Source organism: Pinus tabuliformis, chromosome X, assembly GCF_031772625.1.
Source record: "Pinus tabuliformis cultivar Carrire ecotype Pingquan chromosome X, CPIR1, whole genome shotgun sequence".
In the NCBI taxonomy this organism is placed as follows: Eukaryota; Viridiplantae; Streptophyta; class Pinopsida; order Pinales; family Pinaceae; genus Pinus; species Pinus tabuliformis.
The window spans coordinates 872,875,365-872,893,296 of record NC_142308.1 but is presented as its reverse complement, the minus strand read 5'-3'; the positions used below and the strand labels follow the sequence as shown (position 1 = coordinate 872,893,296).

Genomic DNA, 17,932 nt, shown 5'->3' with positions numbered 1-17,932 from the left:
ATTAAGCAAACACAAAAATGGCACAAAGAATGGCAAAAAGCTAGGGTTTTTGCTACAGTAATACAATTGCTAAATAAGCTCCTATCCTACCTTGATCAACTAATTTCCCTGTAGCATTTTCCCCTTACCATCACCCTAGCTATATTGTAATCATATCCATTCATCCCTTTTATCCCTATAGCCCAAAAAATCCCAAACCCTACCCCATAAAAACCATACCCCAAACACTCCCAAATCCCTGATAAATTTCTCCTTTAAACCCCTATTCCCCTTTTCATCATTCCCCTCCTAACACTCCCCTATTTTATTGTCCCCTTGGTGACAGATTTTCAGAACATTCATCAGTGTCATTGGATTCAAAGGGCAGCATTAAACTCAGAGTACAAGCAGCAGTGATGGCATCAGAAAATTCATCAGATTATGAGGGGGATACACACAGTGACACATCTTCAGGAGAGAGGGCCCATAGGAGACATCATCGGAGTGGAAGACATCTCAAAGACGAGCCCAACACCCTCACAGAGCTACAGGCATGCCCACTTGCCATGTCTTGTTTCCAGCACTTGGCATGTTATGAATTTTGCCAAAGGGTGGCAAATGTCAGAGTACATCATGAGTTGGCCCGCCTTTTTGCACTTCATCTACAGGGAGGCCAATATGTCCTGGCTGGGGTCACTTTCACCTTGACACCGGAGGCTATATCAGTGGCAACAGGGATACCTAACATTGGGGAGTAGTGGCATAAGAAAAAGAAGGTGGAGAGGCATCACTATGAGCCCTACATCAAGAACAGCTGCTTGAGCCAGCTCACCAGAGTTTTTCCATTCAGGTTTTTGAGGGACGAGTATGCCCCACTCATGAGATTGATCATGAAATATTTCAGTTGCGAGGGGAGGTTTTCTCGCCTTTATGCCTATCACATCCGCTTGCTCATGCACTTCACCAGGGTGAAGATGATGAGCCTCCCATTTTTCATCTGCAACAACATTGAGAAGATGAAAAACTTCATGCAGCGCAAGACCCCACGACAGCAGCTAAACAATGTCTATCATTTTGCTCTCATATGGATTTTAGTGGACCATTAGTTGGGATTGCAGGGTATTGCTTGGGAGGACTTCATTTCACGTGATTTCTTCAGCGCGCCACCGGTGATATCAGAGGCAGAACATGAGGTGGGAGGTCCTTCACATCAGGCTGAGCATGAGCTAGGAGGCCCTTCATATCAGTTTGAGCCTAAGATGGGAAGTCCTTCACATCAGTTTGAGAGCCATGAGATTGCCACCATGCCAGTTTTCATCACATATCAGAGAGGCTATCCGAAAGGCACCAGACCGTTGTTTGCAGCAGTAAAGCGAGTGTTATCTCCACCTAGGGTGGAAGGGGCCTCGCTTCCGACATCGGCACCCCAGGAGCAGGGTAAGGGAAAGGAGCAAGTGCAGGAGGAGGGGCCATCAGGTGAGCAAGAAACTGAGTTTTTTCTCCTCCAGGATGATGAGCCAGATGCAGAACCCACCAATGAGGAGCTTATAGAGATCATCAAGGAGCAGCAATCAAAGATTGAAGACTTGACCATTGATCTAGAAAGGGCCAAGTGGAACATGAACTACCTGGAGCGGAGAAACAAATAGCTTGAGGACCAACAGATGATCATGGAGCTGCAAAACATCCGTGAGCAGCGCCAAGTTGCTCAAAGAAGAAGGGTTCCGCTCACATCTTTGGAGCAAGAAATCAATGAAGACCGGGAGTCCAACCTTGAGAGGGTCAACATGCATTTGGAGAGGCTGTTGGACAAAGAAAACATGGAGAAAGACATGCTGAGGTGCATGATTTATCACTACTAGGCCCGCAACATGAGTTCCAAGGCAAGAATCAGGAGCCTAAAGGCAAAATTGAGCAAAGCGAGAAAAGAGGCAAAAGAGGCAAAGGAGGCAAAGGAGCAAGATCGGCTTCGAATCTTGGCTGAGGCTTCCTTGGCACAACAAAGCACTTCATAGGGAACCTCCAGCCCAAATTCCAAAAAAATTGGGCAAATTTTGGTCACAGGCAAAATTTTTGGGCACAAAACAGGAAATTCCTCCCTGTGCGCCGCGCCACTGGCGCGATGCTAAAATTCTAGCACTCCAATCAAGGAACGGCTTGCATATTTGGATTCAGCATCGAAAAACATCTACTGGTGTCTGGGCAAGAAATTTTGACAAGTTTTGGGTCTCCTAAAGGTCAAAAAACACCCAAAAATGGTCTCTCTTCCACTTTTTGGACACACAGAAAGTAGTCTTGGGAGAATGAAGTTTTGGAGGGGAAAATGAGCTTCAAATTTAGAAATTCTAGTTGGGTTGGAAAGCAGACAGGACAGGCTTTCCAGCAAGCCCACTTGGGCACATTTTGGACACCTGCAGGTGCCGCAAAATAGGCTCCAAAGTGGCGCGATGCACAAGGAATTTGGCGCTGTGCACAGGGGAAAAAATTGCCAAATTGCTCCCGTTTCGCGAAATTTCGGGTTGCGACTTCTCCAAGTGGGCCTGGTCATCTACTCTTCGGTTTTTTGGCACCAAGGGAAGCTTTTAAAGACTTTTCTCTCCAGGTGGGCATCTATCCAAGTGGCAGAAGAATGCAAAGGGTCACCACAGCCAAATGTCATGCTTGAGAGCGCTGCACCTGTAGCTGATGGTTGGCTCTCCATCTCCTTTTCGAAATGATTTGAGTAACTTCCCAACCCCTGGGTGTTCCATCTCTTCTCTACACTTTCTATATATTGTATGCAAGTTATTTGCAAAGGGTTGGCTAGCTTGTAACTTCTGGGAGACTGTGGGAAAGAAACTCTGTTTCTGCACTGTGTATTTTTGACAGAGGATTAATGAACGATAATGGCTCTATTTCATGAGATTCTTGTGGTCGTGAGTGTAGCAAATGTGTTCTTATGTTCCATATGTATCTTGTTATGTTTCATATTTCATTTCATGCTTCATTTCAGTGAAATTTTCTAAGTGAGATTAGGTAGAATTCAATTATATTGCTCTGCCTGTGGGAAAATTCCATGTGTAGTGTTATTCTTCTGTTGAAAAGGATTCACGCGACCATGCCCTTTTCACCCTCTTCAGTAATCTTTTCATTCCGCGTTACCTTAAGCTGAAATTGCTGCGCTTGCTGCCTACCTTGCCTCACGGAATAATCTGTGCCTTCATTTTCAATTCTCTGTTCTTTGCTGAGTGCCAGTCCCATATACATCCCAGAAGCTCGGTCACTTCATAAAATCTTTTCCAAAATCCCTTTTCACTTACTAGCCTAAGGTAAACATTGCATTGGAAGTCATCTCAGACCATTTTGCCTATCCATTCGCTGAGCGTGACTTGGAGAGAGCCCTCTCCTGCTCTGGTAGGGCTAGCTACCAGACTGAGCGTGGTTTGTGGTTACCCTAATTTTTGCCTTCCTTCAGCCTAAGGCAGATTTAGGTGCTAACAGTGTCTATCTCGGGATCCTGTAAATTTTCTTCTAGGTTTTTGCCGATAATAGTTGTACATGTTTGGAACTTCACAATCCCTATCCATATGTCCAAAATTGTTACATTTGTAACATTCGACATTGTCTCTCAAATGATCAAATTTGTTGATATTATGTTGAGTTCTGGAATATTCATTTCTAAAGGATCTCCTAGAATTATATTCATTCCAAACATACATGCGGCATTCTGTAGCTCTATGTCCAAACCTTCCACATGGATAACAATGACCATAAAAGATAGGTTGGTACCTGTGAGGAAATATTCTTTGAGGAATTGTCTTCCAAGGTTCTTCCTGCGAGTCTTGATCTCTTGATCTACCTGGGGGATCTACCCCTTTTGCATATCCATCTTCTTTAGTTTTCATAGAAGGACTTGACTCATTTTCGGATTTTTCTTTGTAACCAAGACCAGTCTTGTCACTTTATGATCATTGGTTGCTGATGAGTTCGTACAAAGCCTTTGAAATGTTGGCGTAGTCTTGAAGAGTTTTTCCACTTTTTACTTCCTTTCATAGAGAAACTATTTCAACTTCTAATGCTTCTCTCTCCTTGTTTCTTTCCTTTACTTCTTTCCTGAGTGATTCGTCAATTCATTTGTATTCTTCAACCTTGATTTTAAGATTGAGGACTTGTTCCCTTTCTGTCTTTAATTCATCTTCAAGAGTGTTAACATGCTTCTTTTCGGCCTTGAGCTCTTTGATAACCCTGATTACTTTGTTTTGAAATTCGACTTCAGTTATTTCTTCTTCTCCGTCTCCTTCTTTGTCAGGTGCCTCGTTTATTGTGCTTGGCCATAAATAATACTCTTCCATTGAATTCTTCTTCGTTATCATTGTGTTCTTCCGATCAGGAACTATCTTCTTTGGAGAATAAACTTTTCTTAAACCATTTCTTCTTGCCTTGCTTGTCGAACTTCTTAGGACTTTTCTTCCCTTTCATAACACCCTCATTTTTGTGAGGACATTTAGTTGAAAAATTCCCAACCTCACCACAATCAAAACATATTAATGGAAGTTTACCTTTGAATTTTCCCGTACCTATTCTCATTTTCCGTGTGAAGTAGGAAAATTCTTTATCTGAGAATTCTTCTTCATCTTCTTCCTTTTCCTCATCCTTACAATTGCAAGTTTTTTCTTTCGGAGTTTGCTTGTCCTTACTATTCTTCTTGGATGCAGAAAATGTTGCTTCTAAGTGAGATGTGCCATCCTCTTATTCAATCCTCTTTTCATATACAGTAAGAATTCCATGCAATTCATCTATGCTGATATTGGTCAGATTTGATCTATCTTCCAAGATAGATACCTTAGGGTTAAATCTTGCTGGCAAGGTATTGAGGATCTTTCAGACAACAATTTTCGTTTCAACAGGTTCTCCAAAACCTTACAATGTATTTGTTGTTTCATCAACACGTTGAAAGTATGCAACAATATATTCATCTTCCCTCATTTTGAGTTGCTCAAATTTTTCCCTGAAAATTTGAAGCTTTTCTTCTTTCACCTTTGAGTCACCTGCATATATATTTTCAAGCTTGCCCCATACCTCTTTAGAAATTTTACAACTCAATACCTTAAGATAAACATATTCGATAAGCCCATTGATAATAAGATCTTTAGCCTTTGCATCATATACCATATATTTCTTAGCTTGTTCATCCTGGGTTGGTGTGAAGCCTTTGTCAATGATTTCCCATACTTTGTATCCTTGTACCAACAAATGAACCTGCATTCTTCCACTCCAAAGTGCATAGTTATTTCCATTGAACAAAGGAACTCTATTCTTAGTATACTCCATGATCCCCTTCCATTTGTTAGATCGCTATTGAAGGAACCAAGCTCTGATACCAATTGTTGGAAATACTGAGAGGAGGTGGGGCGGGGGGGTGGGGGGGGTGGGGGGTTGAATCAATATTCCTTAGCAATTAGCACTTTTAAATGTTTTCAGAGAATTAGTTAATCTTCAATTATTATTAATGTTTATGTAGTAATAACAGTAAATAAAAGAACATAGTAGGCACAAGAATTTTAGGTGGAAAACCTCCTCAGGGTCAAAAACCACCGAACACCTTTCTAATAAATTATTTAATTTTCAGCCCCAACTAAAATGAAAGCAACAACTTCTTAGAATTCTAAAAAAATATTTTTTCTCTAGCTCCCACTGGAAGGACGCCCCAATGCCCTGGTTTCTTCAGTAATCAACTGAATGGATGCCCCAACACCCTAGCAAGCCACAACTTGCCCTAGCACCACCCTACCACCCTGAAGTGTTCACAGGCCCCAACCTGTAGGCAACTTCATACACCTACCTAGCGCCTCCCTGCCAACCTATAATGATTGAAATAAGACAATACTATGGATTCCCAAACCAGGGACAACAAGCCATGATACAATAAGATGTACAATGATTTTCGTGTACTTGACCAAATACACAATCACTCTATGACCTGTAACCCAACCATGACATCATCCCAACAATGACTCCTATACCTCCCAACACTTCCTCTTCAACTCTAGGCAGAATGACTCTTTTACAATCTTTACAATGATGACTCTTTTACAAATTACTCTTGGCCTTGATAGTTCTTCAAAATATGCAGATGGATGTCATGTCTTCAAAGGATGTCCCACTGTAATGCTTTCTTTGATTTGATACTTCTTCTCTTGAATTCTTTCTTGGAGTTATACTTGAATCTTCTTCTACCTGCATACAAAATTTTCCCGATGAAACCAATCCCAAAACAAAACAAAGTGCCCTTCAACTTACCTCTGCGTGCAAAACACATGTAATTGCATAATAATGAATAAATATGAATTAAAATTACAATGCGTACCTGAAGTGTGCTTTTCACTTTTGTTGTTGACTTGTTGTAGCAGTAGACAAAGACTCCCACTCTTGATATAGGCATGGACTCTATGCAAGACTATATCCAAAACTGTCCTAAAGATATATACAATAAAAACTGATGTAAAACCTTAGACTTGTGATGGACCAAGTTCTAATTACAACAACAGAGACCATTCTATCTACTATTACAAGACAAGTAACATGAACTTACAACATCATATAGATTTAGCAGACTTGGTGTAGCATCAAGAATATGTAGCATCAAATGTGTAGTATCAAGAATAGGACATCCGAAATGTGGTATCAAAACTCACTGTGACATATAGAGACATAGAGATATAATCGAGACTCTGTATGTACTTACGTTGTCCTGCAAAAATATATGTCAGAGATGATACTCATATTTCGAATGTAAACACTAATCATACATACCTTTCTTTAGGAGACTCACCCTTGACTGTTGATGTGTGGTCCTTATTGCAGTGATCCTTGAATGCATGCTTTTTCTTGCCTTCTAGGAGCTCAATATTGAATCTGTTGTATCTATGTAATTTCGGATCTCCAAGGTCTAAAATTTTGTCTTGTGGTAGCCCTCTGAGTCCTCTTTCCAACCCCATAGGTCTAATCAAGATTGGATTCTTCAAGAAAGAGTTATGCCCAATCTCCCACGATGACCTGATTATAGACTAGTTTAGTAGAGTGAACTTGTACGAAGTGCCACGTGTCACTGTTGCAACCTTCAGCCTTGAAAACGATACTTAAAAAAATAAATCCATCTGATTTCTGTGACTATTTACAAAATTTGAATCCAATGCCCAGAGAGAAATTTATGACGATTTTCCCAACATCACCTGTTTGACATGGAATTTAGAAGCCTGCAAAAACCCTAACTTCCTTAGATCATATCTCCGAATATATAGCGAACCAAGATTTGAAATTTGGACAGGAGGTTTATCAAGATTTCACATAAAATGGGTTTTAATTTCAACTTTTGAATCTTAGCAGAAAAAAAATTATAGTGAAAATTCCACGATGATTTGTTTGAATCCACAAAATCCCTACTAGAGGAGGATATGATGGTCATTATTTATATGAATGTCTTGAGTTGATAGGGTCCTCAACAAGTGAATGTTGGAGGGATTTTAGGAGCAAAAATATTTATTAATTATTGACTATTCAATGACCACAACCAATTATGAGTTCCATGCCACAACCCCATAGGGTTTTATCCCACTGACTGGGGTTACTAACTTCAAACATGAATATCTCTCAAACCGTGAAGATTTACTTGGCGTGCCATATATCAATGGAAACATCTCGATGAGTAGAATCCATCGAGAAGATCATTTCCTCAAAATAAAGTAAGTTTTCAAGTCAAAATGCCTATGAAAGATCTGGGTAGCCCCTGGTGTTGCTTGGGTTGACATCAATGACAACCATTGATCAACAAAAGGATTCATTAAAGTTGATGGAATTGACTATGAGGAAACCTTTGCTCTTGTAGCAAGGTATTCACCCATTAGATCAATTCTTTCACTGGTTGCACAGATGGGGTCGTAGATCCACTAGATGGATGTAAAAACAACATTTCTTAGTGGTGTTATTGAGTTGGAGGTGTACATCGAGCAACCAGAAGGTTTTGAGACATTTGATCGAGAGTCTCATGTGTGTAGACTCAAGCAAGCATTGTACGATCTCAAACAAGAACCCTGTGCTTGGTATACTAGGATCGACAATTATCTCACTAGTTTGGGCTTCACTAAAAGTGAAGCAAATGTGAACCTCTATCATATCTTGGTAGAAGGTAAATTGCTTATCATTGTTTTATATGTTGATGATTTAATATTAACAGGTGATGAGCAATTGATCAACTCTTGCAAGGAGGACTTTGCAAGGGAATTTTAAATGAAGGACATGGGTCTCATGCATTACTTCCTCGGGTTGGAAGTATGGAGAGGCGATGGGGATTTGTTTGTCTCAAGGAAAGTATGCCAATGAGATATTGCAGAGATTTCACATGGAGAGTTGTAAACCCATGGAGACACCTTTAGTGCCCAATTGGAGGAAGGAGGATGCCATATCAGCTGAAGAGGTTGACGTTACCATTTACTGACAGCTGGTGGGTTCACTAATGTATCTTGTGAACACACGACTAGATATGTGATATAGAGTCAACCATTTGAGCCAAGCTATGGTTGGGCCGACCAAATTGTATTGAAAGACAACGAAGCATGTTTTATGGTATCTCAGAGGCATTACCCAGTATGGATTATGGCACAAACGAACAGAGGGAGTGAAGCTGTGTGGCTCCATAGATGCATATTGGGTATAGTACATTCGACCGAAAGAGTACATTAGGTGGAATGTTTAGTGTTGGGTCTGCAATAGTTTCCTGGTACAACATGAAGCAAAGATTTATGGCGTTGAGCTCACCAGAAGCATAATACATGGCTGCAAGTCAAGGAACATGTGAGGCAATCTGGATGAGAAAGATACTTGTGAGAATTTTTGGTTAGATGATGGATCCAACTATGACCTATTGTGATAATTAAAGTTGCATTAAGCTCTCTGAGAATATGGTATTTCATGATCGATCCAAGCATATAGGTAACCTATCATCATTTACGGGACTGCGCGCAGATGCGAATAATGTTGCTACAATAATTTCTGATAGAGGAACAAGATGCTGACATCTTGACAAAGGCTTTGTCAAGAGGTAAGTTCAAATTCCACAAGTGTAGGATAGGGGTGGTTGATAATCCTTTTCTTGCTAAGAGGAAGTGTTGAAAAATGCAGCAAGAAAGTCTCAATTTGATTTTGCCTTAGTCAAATTGAGAAAATTCGAATTTGTACGTCAGCAGACAACTTGGAGGTAATTAACTTGTGTGACATGGCTCTTGTCACTCAGTTAGCTTAGTAAATTCAAGTTAGAGGGCTTGGAGTCTAGTTAAGCATGTGTGATTGCTAATTTGTAGAAATCAAGGTCAGTTATTTCAAGTTGTCTTCAGTTAAACTAGTTCTAACAGTTGGTGGAACTAGTGGAAGGTGAGTTGTGCAGTGGGACTGATATTTAAGATGAGAAATTACTGCTGGGGGGGGGTTGTGTGGTGGGGGGGTGGATGAATCAGTAATTTAATTCTTTATTTCTTCTCAACTTAATATTCTTCTTATACAGTTAATGATTTATGTTTGTGCTCAATAGTTATATTGTATTCCTTTTGTAGATTTCCAGGAGAGCAGTTTGCTGATTTGTTTATCAAGACTTCAATGCATTCATACAAGATGCATGAATCAAACACATGAACACACCAGATATAAGTGGAAACCCTGAAGGGAGAAAACCACGAACTTTAGGCTGAAAGTGATGTGAAAGAAAGCTGTTACTCATTTTTACATCAGATTTTTTGTAGGCTCCAACCTACAAGAGGCTCCTACCTCAATAGAAGCTTCAACTCCCACTAGTTTTCTACAGGCTACAACCCACATGAGGCTCCTACCTCAACATGCTACAACATGTTCTTTTTGAAGGCGCAACATAGAAAATAACAGAAATTTCTCAAGTCAAAAGTGCTGGTTACCTCATATCCAATTCCACTGTCAAGTTTTCTGTTGAACTGTTCCTTCTCTCCACTCTTCTTCTATTCTTCTACTGCTCATCCTTTCTCCACTTCCATTACATAAAAAGGAACACTAGTTTCATTACACATTGTCTATTTTATAAGCAAGCCCTCTTGGCAGTTTGTATTCTTTGGAGGAATATGAAATGAAACATAGTCTCTTGGACTTCCAAAATTGCTCACAAGCTTGTCCTTTCATTTTCAATTCTGAAAATTGTCTGTAAAAAAAAAATAGAGCTGAATTAACAACTCATTCATAAATAATTACAAGAGAAAAATCAAATTTGGATTATCTACATTTTTTGTTGAAACAATTATATGTATTCCAACTTTTGTCTCAATGTTTAGCTTTCACATTGATTAGCATAACCTTTTCACTTCACATCACTTTCAACCTTTTATATTCATCATTCAAAATTTATGTACACTTTCCATTCAACATAAATTATCACTAGTGTGCTTAGTGATATCAACAACATTTATCAACATTAATCAATCAATTTAACTTGACATCAATGCCAATATTGCCAACAATCTCCCCCTTTGGCATTGATGGCAACTCAACTCGTTCGTCCTCCTCCTTTTCATGTTGTGAAGTGTCTTCCTTCATCTGATTACATCCCCCTTTGACACCAATGGCAAGTGGGTTACAGATGCCTTGTAAAGTGTAAAAAAAGCATCCTTAGTGTAACTATCATCATGGCATTAATTCTCTATAAACTGCAATGTCTTGGTCTGCATAAAAAGATGTTGACACTATCATTGAATGAATGCCACTCTAGATGGCTTATTAGGGCTCCTCCATATTGAATGAATATTGTGCCATATGACATAAATATTGCTCCAAATACGCTGTAGAAATTTTTAACATTGTAAGAGCGTTGGAAAATATTGTTGTGAGAACACTTTGAAAGAAAGACTACTTTGAGAACACATTTTAAGGAAAACATGGTATGCATGAAAATTATATGATGATTTAACCCAATACTTCAGATGTTATTGCATTGTTGAGTATGAAGAAAGAGAGAAAAAAAAACTTCAACAAAGGCTTCAATATCTCTGAGCAGTTTTCTTGTATGTGTGTTTAGGATGCTGGCTTGTCGCAACTTCAGAAGTTCCGCTCCCCAAGATAGTAGATCTATTTTCAAATGTGATTGTAACAACTTCGTTTAGTTGAGTAATAGTATAGTCATTATGTCTTTTTGAAAAAAATGCATGAGTGAGAGAAGAAAAGCTTTAGTTCTTCTAGAACATGTTCAACAAAATTGATATCAATCAGATGTAGGCAATGATCCACTTTCCAACTAAGCTTGGAAATCTATGTGCACACTATGGATGTTAAGAAATATTCCATCACTTTTTAGATAGTACAAAAAAATAAAATTTTACATCGTTGAAATTTCCAAATATTTGGGCGTAAAATGCTAGAACACGAATTTTCTCCCTTTTTTTTATTTTTATTTTATTTTTTAGAACAAATTTTCTTACCAAAAAAACTCCAAACCTAATCAAAGAGACATATCGTCTCTTTCATCTAACATTAAGGCTATCCTTAATCCAATTACTCAAAACTCAACCTACTTTTGCTTTTATGACCTAGTCGATGTCTTCCCGTTACTCATAGTTAAGGAATTACCTCCTTATGGTGTTAAATATCCCAGCAACTTCTACAAATGAATCTGCTTGGATCTTTGAGTAAATGATATACCCAGATATTTTTTTCAATGGACAACTCTATGTTCATCGTATTCATATTTCACAGTCTTTCCCTTTATTTTGAAGCTCAACGTTTACTATGCATTCATCTCTAATTTTTCCAATAGAAGATGTTTCTGCCTAAGGATTTGCCTCCTTTAGGTGCTTAAATATGTCAGCAACCTTTGAATGTTGTCAAATCAATGTCCAGTAATGCCAGGTGTGAATTCAATGGAGCTAAACCTCTTTTGAGATCAACAATGGTTGCTTCCTCTGTTATTAATCTTGCAATGACATTATTCTCATAACGTGATGGCATAATTGATGAATAGCGTGCCAATATTAACGTGTTGATATTAACATGGAGTGTTTTCTTAATAAACTGCAGTCCATTTCATATTCCTCCATTATTCTCATAACGTGGAATGTTTTCTTAATAAACTGCAGTCCATTTCATATTCCTCCATTATTCTCATAACGTGGAATGTTTTCTTAATAAACTGCATTCCATTAATAATTAAGCCAATTTGTAAACTGGGTGGAGTTTTTCTTAATAAATTGTGCTCCATTAATAAATTGCGTGGAGTTCCATTTGTTGCATTTTTATTTTTATTTTTTATTTCTTGGGTCACCAAGCCAGTCTATTCTCCTATCAACTATTGCCCTCAGAGATAATTTATTGCAACCAGTAGGTCGAATAAGAGAAGCTAAAGGCACCATATGTAAACTGTGCTTGTAATAACCCGACACGTAATAACACCACATTCGTAGATTACCCAAACTTAAGGCACATACATTTACCAGTCTACAAAATATATTAGGTACATGTAGAGAGATTCATTATTTATTGAGATGAGGAATGCATTGATAAATGTTTTCTTTAGGATGCTTTGCTTCCACATGCTACCTGCACTTCACTTCTGTTGTAGTACAAACGAATGTCTGCATACATACCTTGCATTGAATGGTCATCGCTTTCCTGTTTGTTTCAAGTTGACTACCTCTAGTGCACTTCATCTCTTCCAGATTTCTTTCTCGGGTCATCTTGGATTTCTGGCCATTTCCACCCCCCATTCACCTGACCTCCGGTTTCACCTGTTGTCCCCTCACACACCCGATATTTTCAGATCTATCATTTCTCGATGTTCTTGACAAGGTGCACACCAATTCATACAATAATTCACAACACATGGACCACAAGGTGAATTCTGAAAGAGGTATTTCTGTTGTAATCCTTACCTAAATGGACCAGTGTAAATGCCGCACATCCACCAAGAAATTAATAAAACATAACAAATCTAAAAAATCAACATTGATTATATTAGATCTTTGGTCAGCGTTAAGCTCTAAAATAGATCAACGTTTGATAATCCATGACATTAAAACAATGGAACAGGCTATTGTGTTATCCAAGCGACCAATGTAATTCTAAAATAAGACAATTGCACTTACGCTCAACACCCTCCAGTTGGTCAACTGTGCAACTATAGTGCTCCATAATTAGGGCATAAAACCCTAAAACATGAATTTTCTCTCCCTGCTTTCCAGAACGACTTGTTACATCACAACAAGCAAATAAGATACCCAATGATGTCGATGTTCCCATTACGCATGCAAGGGGTACGCTCTACACAGGCTGAATTTAATTCTTTTTTGGTTGGAACCTTTGGAATGTTGGCTATCTTCGACCTCCTTTATTCAACAGGCGCAGTCTTTAGGAAATCACTCTTTGAACCTCACTGAAGAATGAATAGGTTTAACAAACATCTTGTACTATATTCTTTAATGCCTCTGCAAACTAAGTCTAAGAATATTATCAAATATAGCATGAAGTCTGATCATGTTGGATTTATAGACCCCGCCATGATAAATTCTTCCGCGCCATAATATTTCTAGAAATTGTAAGCTTTTCTCTGGCCAAGGAAACAATGCGTTGAGAGTTGGAAGACGATTCAGTGGTTAGGGCTCAAAACCCTAAATCAATTTCTTGAGAATAATATACTCACATTTATTCGAAGACAGTGTCTAGTCTTGCATTAATACTCCAAAGAAATTTTAATATCTCAACATTTTCAATGTATTAAATACATTAAGCACATTAAAATAACGCATTCCTTCAACCTATTAAACTTCAACGCAACCCAATCTTCTAATGTTCAACTCAACTTTTAATTCTTTTAATGTTTCAAAGTGATATCTCAACTCATTAATATTTCCTTTTATTCCAATATTGTTCAGATTAGGGTATAAAAACTCTCACCAACCAACACTGTGTGTGTCATTAACTTCTCCAATAAAAAATGTTGTCATGGAATATATGAGCACTGCAAATAATTATTTCACTGTTCATTATTAGCCTCCTGCACATAATTATTCCATTGTCTTAGGATATTTCATGATATCTCAGGGAATTTTATGGTTGTCAATACTAAGTATGGTCCTATCTTTCTGTCCCTCACATCTCTGCTCCAGTCAGAATTTGACCTTCATAATTGCAATTAACTACTCTTCTTTGTCCTTGGGTTGCTATCCTTCTTACTACATATTATCATGATATATAGGAATCATTTTGAGCACTTGGTTCTCTTTGATGGATGCCATTTATTTATTTATTATTTGTTTATTTATTTTTATTTATTTATTTATTTTTTTGATCTTTCTTATTGTATTTCTCCCTCCCCATTTTTCTTTTAATGATTTTAGAGCAAGAGGATGATCAATGCTTAGTAATGCCTTTTCATTTCTCCTATTCGACATTTTATTGTTTTCTGAATTCTCTTGGAGTTGAATGACTGAAAATTGCATCTTAATGCCCCAAATTATATGATGCTTTTTGAACAGAAAAATCCTCCATATATTCATTTTGATTAGGTAGCATCAATACTATTTAACTTCTTACTTCAATAACAATGAAGCTGGACTTAGATGATGCTTTTGAAAAAAAACTTCCTCCATAGATTTATTTACTTCCTCCATAGATTTATTTTGATTAAGTAACCTGAATATTATCTAACTTCTTATGAAAATAACAGTGAAGCTAAAGTGCTGCAATTGAATGAGGCATAGTGTTTCAATCACTCATGGCCTTCAATTGTAGAGTCATTTTCATAAATTTTTCTTTTTATTTTGCAATATAATAAGTTTGAATACCAACTGCCGCATTGAGTTCTTCAATGTGTTAATTTGAAAGAAGAATTTTACATTGCAGAGTCTCATTTTCTTCAACCTTCTGTGGCTGCTTGAAATGAGATTGATGAGCTAGGATGATTTCCAAATTTTCCTTTTGGGATGGAGAATTATTTCGCTGCAATTTCTCTAAACTTTCATCTTTTGTTGATAAACTCATTTTTCTTCTTTGAGCATTCATAGTAGTGATCACAAAGACAGTGCTGAAGGATTTAAAGAAATCCTAGTGATGCAGTGAAACTGGCACAAAATTTGATTAGTTGCTGGAATAGAAGACTTCACATGGAGATTGCCAATGACTAGGTTCTGATGTAGATCATATGACGTTTCATGGTGAATGCATCTCTAAACCAAACATAAACATATATAGTGTCTGCTTCTCTACTTTATGAGAATCTCAGGATTTTATACACCATGTGATGTAGGAAATTGTTCCCTTTGCAGACAGAGGCAACCCCTCTAGCCCTAGAGTGGGTCTAGTCACAGCAAGGACAAAACAACAATTGATTCCCTTAAATAGTCATCGTTGGAGGCCTACCTCAAACATGTGGTTGATGAAGTTCCGTTGCGCTGCTCCAGCTTCCGTTTCCTTCTCCTTAGAGAGTAATTGACCTGAAACAACACAAGACAATGACAAAACACATAACCATGAAACAACAATGATCTATTTACTCACAAAGTCAAGAAGTCATGAGCTATCAAGTAAATTGCATACAAGACATATGAAATCATCATTGATTGTATTAATAATGAAACAAGAGTAAGCTTACAACCAGATCTTGATGTCGAAAGCCTTCTTAGAGCCTTCTTAGAGGGTCCAACCAGTGTGTTTATCCAAGCATTCACTCTCAAAGATGGGTCTCCCAAATAGCAATATCTCTCTCTCTCTCATTCACAAGTTTCACACAAGATTAAGGGAACTCCACACCTTCTTGCAAACTACAAAGCAATCCCACACTTATCACACTCACACCAAATATCTATCAAATGTCGCGAAAGATACCAAATAGACTCACGACGGAGCATGAAATCCGATCCTCCCGGGAATTAGATATGCTCCGATCCTCGCGGGAATTAGATGTACTCCCACACTGGAAGCGTGAAAGTATTGATTATGACCGTTGTTCAGCTGATAGTCACGATGAGGCAGAAAACTTGGGAAAAGCGGGTCAATTGGCAACATAAGAGAGCACTTGTCTAGTATGAGCATGTTTTATTGGATACATGACAACTAGAAGGACTGGGGTGAAGGCAGTGACAAATTACTGTGTAACAGATGCCCCCTAAAGTATGAAGCCCGAGAGAGTGGGAGGGGTGAAATGCCTTATGAAACTGTCTGAGCTGGAACACCTTCTGGAAGAACCTGTAGACACAAGTACCATTGAGATCTCTGATAGTGAAATACATGTAGTCTAGGTATGGGTGCAGCCATCCAAAAGACATACGAACTAGGTCTGTGGTATGGATGCAGCCATCTAGCTAGTAAGACCATGATAGAAAGTCGCTTGATTACCGGTCAATGAGGAAAACTGTTAACAAGTGTGAGAGAAACCACCAATAATGCCAATGCCTCTCAAGGTATTGTCTAGTACAGTCCACGAAGTGTGAAGAATGTGCTGAAGTCAAACACTCACGGAATCACCCAATCGACGAAGGTACCGAAGGGGATCTCTAGATCAGTCTCCTGGATAATGAGTTGATGTCGACAAGAGATGATCCGTCACAGGACGACCATAATGTTTCCCCCAACAACGACATGAGATAAGGAACAAGTGGTAGATGGAAAAAACGAGTATCAGAAGAGGCGGTAAGGATGTGAACTGCAAAAGGATTATACTCTTGAACATGTCGGCAACAAAACTCTGGAGGGTGGCAACATTCAGGTACCAGGGGATCGGAGGTTTGATGGAGACGGTGTAGATCACATGGAATGAGGCTAAATGGAAACCCAAAATCCTGGAAGGCAAAATGATGATGTATGTATATCCCAACCCGAGAAGAAGCCAAAAGTGTTGATGTTCAAGAGTGACTAAATGCCGCAGGTGATCAATGACAACTTCCAAATTTCCCCCCCACCATTGCTGGCGAGTACCCCAATCATTTTTAAAAATGAGCTTGAAGGAGATAGCATATGCTTGTAATATAAGTTCGAATTTTAGCCAAATCCAACCTAGTAATAGTTTAACGAACCCTAGGGAGGAGAAGCTCGAGTCTCGTCATGATGACGAGTCCAATGTCGTCAGGGTTTAACGAGTCCGACATAAGCAAAACTCAGAGTCTTTTTCATGTTTAGAGAGTTTGAAAAAGACATGAAAAAGAAAACTCCAGGGGGGTCCTTTTTCATAGATTTGTGTCTCTCGAGCCCGAAAAAGTATAAAACAATACCCGAGAGAACCGCTTGACTTTTTCGTGATTAGTGATCCTGACCCGAAAAAGTAGAAAAGCAATCAAAACCACGTTATTTCGAAACCAATAACGAACCTGAAATGACAAAAACCCGACAATCTTTTCGCGTTTATATGGTCGAAAAAGAGTTTAAAGCAGACCGCCTCTCATTTCGTTTAACGAGTCAAAAGGAATAAGTCGGCTATCTTTTCGTCTTATAAGTTTGAAAAGAGTGTTAAAGAAGACTTTATGGATCAAGTACGTCATAACCTCGCCACCTATAGTTCTGCACAAAAACATGTCAAACGTAAAACCCATTCATCATAAACGATTAATATATGTGGAAATAAAGTTTAAAAAACAAAAAACCTTATTAATCATGCAATAAAAAGGAGAAAATCCACACTTTAAAGTATAATCTTTTAATTTTCAAAAAATTACTATAAAAGGGGGGGTAATTCATTTGTTTTTACCATTTGCACTGTTCATTTTACCTTTGAGCATTTGGAGCACCAACCTGAGCAAACTTCTCAAACTGATTCTAGCCTCATCCGTCCATGGTTCGTCCTGAAACCTTCGCCAAGTAAGTACATTTCTTTGCGCATTGCATTTTAGTAGTTTTTTCACGTAATTTGGTGCTAGGTAGGTGGTAGTCAATGGATTTTTCAAATCCGAATCTGCCTCTCAGTCATCGTGGAAAAGCCACTCAG

At 38.5% G+C, this 17,932-nt stretch overlaps 1 pseudogene; it reads right to left on the bottom strand.

The window, feature by feature from the left end:
• Positions 1-12,491: 12,491 nt before the first annotated feature.
• LOC149142483 (uncharacterized protein At2g23090 pseudogene) lies at positions 12,492-12,725 on the bottom strand (annotated as a pseudogene).
• Positions 12,726-17,932: the final 5,207 nt, after the last annotated feature.